This window comes from Camelus ferus, chromosome 11, assembly GCF_009834535.1.
Source record: "Camelus ferus isolate YT-003-E chromosome 11, BCGSAC_Cfer_1.0, whole genome shotgun sequence".
In the NCBI taxonomy this organism is placed as follows: Eukaryota; Metazoa; Chordata; class Mammalia; order Artiodactyla; family Camelidae; genus Camelus; species Camelus ferus.
This window is the reverse complement of record NC_045706.1, coordinates 11,789,230-11,795,229: the sequence shown is the minus strand read 5'-3', so window position 1 is coordinate 11,795,229 and position 6,000 is coordinate 11,789,230.

Sequence of the window (6,000 nt, the reverse complement as noted above, 5' to 3'; positions counted from 1 at the left end):
GCTTTTCTTTTCACTTTTAAGCAGTATCTTTTGATAAGTCGAAGTTTTAAATTTCAATGTAGTCAGATTGATTCTGTGTGGTGTGTGGGTTTTGTATCTTATTTAAGAACTGTTTCCCTACTGTGAGAATTTCTCTTATTTTCTTGTAAAAACCTTAATATTTTGCTTTCACACTTAGGTCTTGAATCCACACTGACTGTATTTTTTACGGTGTGAGATAGAAATCCATTTTTTTTCCACATGGATAACCAATTGTCAGCAATTCCACTGAATGTATAGATTTTGAGGACAATTGACATCTTTATAACACTGAGTCTTCCTTCATGAGCATCGTATATCTGTCCATTTATTGAGGTCTTCTTTAATGTATGTCCATAAAGTTTCATAGTTTGGGGTAAATTTATTCCTAGATATTATATACATTTAGTTGTTTTGTGAATAGTATCTCTTAAAAATAAAATTATATTCTTCTAAATGTTGACTCCTGGAGTAGAAAACACAACTGATTTTTGTCTGATGGTCCTCTATCGACCAGCAGCAACTTTGTTTAATTTCAAAGAGATAAAAAGCAGACTGTCTTCATATTCCTCTACTATAGCAATTATTGCAAGATGCTGGAGTAACATCTATAGAATTCTTAGGAAAAGACTTTGAAACCTTAGACTACTACTCTGAGTCAAATGGTCACCCATATCTAAAAGCAAAAGAAAGGGTACTCTAAGACCTACACTGTTTCAGGCTTCTTTTGCTAGAGGCCATACTCCAGAATATTAGGGAATGAGTTAGAATTAAAAAAAATACTGTATGAAGTCGCTGTGCTAGCATAAATCTGAGGGAACCACCGGTCAACACAGACATAAGTAAATGAGAGCTCAAACAGGAAGGCTGCTACCGCTGTCTGGTTTAAGTGACTTAAGGGAAAAAAATTGTAGCACGCAAAATAGAATAAAATGGGGAAGAATGGGGGTCTCAGAACCTTAGATTTAAGATTGAAGGATGGGAAAGGTGGAATCAAATATGCAAAATCTCTTGTCTTTTCATGCAAAGCCGTAACAAACCTACTGTTTTTATCAGCTACATTTAAAATTTTGGAAACTGTAAAATAATGTTATATTTGACCAATTGAGTAAAAATATAAATTTATACCCCAAATTGTTTTAAAGCATCAAAAAAGACAATATTGTGTATGTGATAAAATGCATATTGAGAAGACACGACAAAGTATAAAAAAGGAGGAAATAATTATATGTAATGATTATGATGAGTATAGTTACATAAATTCCCCATGAGCTCCCATTGAATTAAAAACAACTTTAATACTATTTTACTTAGAGTTTTTCTAAACCAAAGCACTAAAAACATGACTAGAAATAGAATGATGGTTAATTCCTATGCATAAAGTCTGCTGAAGAAAACAGTTTTATTTCAGGAGATGTTTCTCAAGATTTTGCTTTGTATGGCAGGATACAAAAAGACATATTTAAATCAACTACAAAAAAGTTTCTAAATCTCATTTATTTCATTTATCTATCGAATACTTACACAGTGCATATTCTGGACCAGCTATTATTCGAAGTGCTTTGCAAAGAGGAACTCATTCTACTAGTCAGGATGCTGGCAGGAAACAGATGGCGCACACAAATTGGATAAATTGAAGTGAATTGAGTAAAAGGAATATTTACGAAGGTGTGAGTGGGATTTAAGAAAATGCAATACGAGATTGTACAACCCCATGGCTGACAGGAGCAGGGAGCCCTTACCAGCCCTAGGCCGGCCTGAAGAGACTAAGAAGACAGAGTGGTTAGACGTACACAGAGAGACACCATGGGTTGCAGGCCACCTTGGCAACCTGACAGGGACAGAACAAGGAGAATAAACCTCTGACCTCATCCTCCTTCTGCCTCCAGCTCTCTTGACCGTGTCTCCCACCAACCAGGTCAGAAAGTCAGAGAGTGAAGAGCTCATTGTTGCCACCTTCATGGCCAGCCTCCAAGTACAGACACCGGATGCAGAAAGATTGGAGGACGATCTAGGGGGCAGAGGTGGGGGAAAGATACTCAGAACATTTATAATAACTCTGTTTAGTAGATAATGTCGGTGCAAGCATTTTTATAGCAACTGACACACAGAGAGGTTAAATAACTTGCCCAAGATTGCACAGCTGGTGAGTAGTGGAACCGGGATTTTAACCCCGACAGTCTGGCTCCACTGGACTAGGCCTATATCTTGTATCATATCATTATCCCATAAGCTTATACATCTTATTATATTCATGTGCTAGTTTTTTCTTCTAATGTTGTCTGTTACACTGGGATTTAAATGGAGTAAAAAAGACCATTGTACGAGTCATTTCTGACTTCTTTCTACCACCTGTTAAAGAGCTGGGAGGCATTTTTACCTTATTGTAGACATTTAACTACCAAGACTCCCATTATGATTCATAGATCATTTTGAAAATTGAGCAATTTTCATGATAGGCATACTTCCCAGCAGCTTCTTAGTATAGTTGGGGAGATTATAGCCAGAGGAAACACAGGAGGTGAAAATTTGGTCTCATTTCTAAGTGTTCAGTTGTAAATGTGGATTGTGTTCTCATTAAATTCATATATTTGAGATTTTTTAATTTTCCAATAGAACTGCAGGAATCTGGCGAGTCAATAATCAAGGTGTAAATCCTTTCTAGCTTTTTTGGTGAATATTTTAAATATTAAAATAACAACCATGAGTTCAACACCAAGTAAGTGTGCTCCATCAAATAAACTAAAGCATATTTCTAGGGGAAAAAAAAACTTTTCTTGTTGATTTTTATCATTAGCTTGGTTTTCTCTTAGTTACCTTCTAGGAGATTCAGAATCGGGGATAATTTGGGGATTGCCAAATCCAATTTTCTGGATTTTCCTGGAAGTTTTTGCATTGTGAATGCTTTTTAATTATTTTCTCCAGAACTCTCCCCAGAAACTTCCCCAGAACTTTGGACATCTACCCTCCCGCCATCTTGTTGCACCCTTACTGTAACTGTTAACGTTATCTGTCTTTCTCTTTATCCCACTGAACTGAGACTTTTTAAAGGCCAGGATCATAGAACGTTAAAAGTTTTCCTAAAGTTGCTGAATGAACAACTGTTACTTAGCCAACCAAGAATTCGTTCTATGATTCTTGGCCTTCCTACAATGACCAAAACCCCTTTAAAGTCTGTTCATACCTTTCTGTGTCTGCCAGCTGCAGGAAGAGATTCAGAGGATAACCTATTAGCATGAAAAATCATGTCCATCCTGTTTTGCACTTTAATAGGGTCGATGAGTTAAATGTAGTCTGGTATAGTGCTTCGACGGGTAGATTTAATATTTCCTATGTGAGCCAGAATTCTGAAATTATTAATAGCTTCCCTAGCATTTTGCTTCTTATAATGATGCCCTCAGCAAATTCATTCAATTTTAGGTATACTAAAAATTATATTCAGACCCCCAGACACTAAAACTGTCTAGGTACTATTTCCAACAACCTCCCTCTGAATAAGTATTAAGATCAGAATATGAGACAGTATCCATATTCTCACAAACGGGGATGAAATTTCGGTTTAAGAAACACCCTTCAGTACCCTGAGTGTTAGAACAAGCACAGCATCTTTGCTTTTGCATGTGAGACCTGGTCTTTTTTAAAGAGTGAGTAAGCCTCTACCTGGATCTCCTTTTGAGCCTCAGATGCCTTGATTAGGATGTGTTATTTTGAAATGCCCCAGTCTGAGCTTTCCAGTTCCTCCTCATATGGTCTGCCTGCCTGCTCGCCCAGTTTCCCCAAGCAATCACTACCCACACCGCTTATCTTCAATTAAGTTTGTGTTGGACCAGTCATTTCCTTTCATCCCCTGTACCACCAACTCTTGACGGTCCCTCTCTCTACTTTATTTGGGAATTGGACACAGAAAGGCCAAGTTTATGCACCATTTAGCTCCTGTGTGTGGCAGTGGGAGACAGAGAAGTAAAATCAAAGTAACAGCCTTCACTATCCCTGTCTCTCCCCAAGGGAACCACGGAGAAGAGTGAACTCTCGGCGGTGAAGTATGACCTTATCCACCTGAGATTTAGTCCGGTGACGCTCCTTCAGTGAGATAGCCTTTATGTTTCCTCTTTCTCCGTGGCCATATGAGTCACCGGCATTACTTATCAGCTGAGATACTGTTCACAGAAGCGTGTTAGAAACCATGAAGCTGTACATAGGAGTAAAACATGATCCTTCCCCAAATTGTGAAAAGAACAGAATGTCTGTAGATGTTTTTGAAATTAGCATTAGTTCATTGTAAAGAAACGTGTTTCATCAAGAGACCTCGAATATGCACTTTGAGGATTTAAAACTCAGCAATGTTTGTCTTGGTTTTCAGCACTGCATTCCCATTAGCTGAGAATTCGTGGCTTAAAAAGTGTTATCTAAATCCTCACTTAAGTTGGCTAATGAGTTGGAATCTTTTTCTAAGTTATTAGTTTGACTTTCTAGTATTTTCTTTCGCCGAGTCTGACATATGGTATACATTTATTTTTAATACTAATGTGAATTAAAATAAATTTTGTTTAGGCCATTTGGAAGAATTTCATAACATCCCTTGTGGTAGTTGGCAATGCCCCGGAGTGAAACAAACTAGGGTTGGGAGACACTAATCTAGATGAATGTTAATAGATAGCAGGTCAGGATGAATCAAGAGGTTTTGTGCTTTCTTTCATAAAATGGAGAGCTACCAGTAGTTGGGTTGCAAATAATAGTTAATCCTAATGTACTGAAAATAATACCTAGTTTTTAATATTTCTCTGAAGTTAATTCTTGTGAGGCAACCATGACTCATTTTCTTCTTATGGTTTATAGCTCTTAGCTGGATGTTAATAGTCAATGAATTATAGCTCATTTGGGAGCTTTTTAAATTACGGCAGAAATCTACCTCATGGTTTACTCAAATGAACAGTCATGAGATTTTTTAAACAAGTAATTTACAACTAATAATTTATAACAAGATAGGTTTTGCTGTTCAAGAAAAGCACAATGGATTCAAAAGCATAAGATGAATGATAAATGCTTGGAACTGTCCTTTGTTCTTAGCATGTTGGCAATTCCTGTCATTAATAGCAATACGTGGCTTTCATGTGGCAAATTTCATTTGGGACATTTAAAGCACTTTAGAAGCCTTTGTTTGTTATTCTTCACAGCATTCCAGGGCCAGGGGTGCTCTACCTCAGAAGAGGAAAATTTGTTTCATTAGGAGCTCAGAGTAGGTTTAGGACCGAACATAAGTCAGTGAGCCTTTTAGAGGAGAAATAGGGATTATATCAAATTCCAATGGATTCTTCTCCATCAGCTCTCAGAGAAAATACCCATTCCTTGAGCCTAGAGCTGGAATGACCATTTCCTTACTGCTTAGGAATGAGGTGAATTATTCCACCATATGCAAACCCTCGAAATCCTTCTGTTCACGAGTGTAGGCTGGGTCACCACGGGAACTATGAGCTGGAAATTGTTGCTCAATGAGTCATATTCTCAAAGTGGTCTTTTTCCCCCATGCTGAGAAATTGTGTTCTTTAAACTGTAATTTTCTGCTGAGAAAACTGTGAGACGTTACCTCTGCTTTGATGAGCGCTTCTTCAAGGCTGAGAGTTTACTTTTTTGCCTTGGTACATTCAAGATCTAGAACCTGGCCCAGCAGACACACAACACACAACACACAACACACAACACACACACACACACCAGTTACTGACTGACCTACTGAATGAATGTCAGTAAATTATACAGAAATATAACCCCTGAAGCCCTGTAAATAGCAGCATGCAAAGTACAGCAATACATAAAATCAGAGGTAATGGTTAAGCTATGGTATTGCTTATTATCTCAAACAGTCTCGCCCTTACAACTTGGAACGCACCCCAACTTCCTCGTACATTTGTTTGAACCTAAGCAAGAAAGTGGTCCCTGTAATTCAAGCCACAGTCCCAGTGAGCATGTCCTATAGAGTCTTTA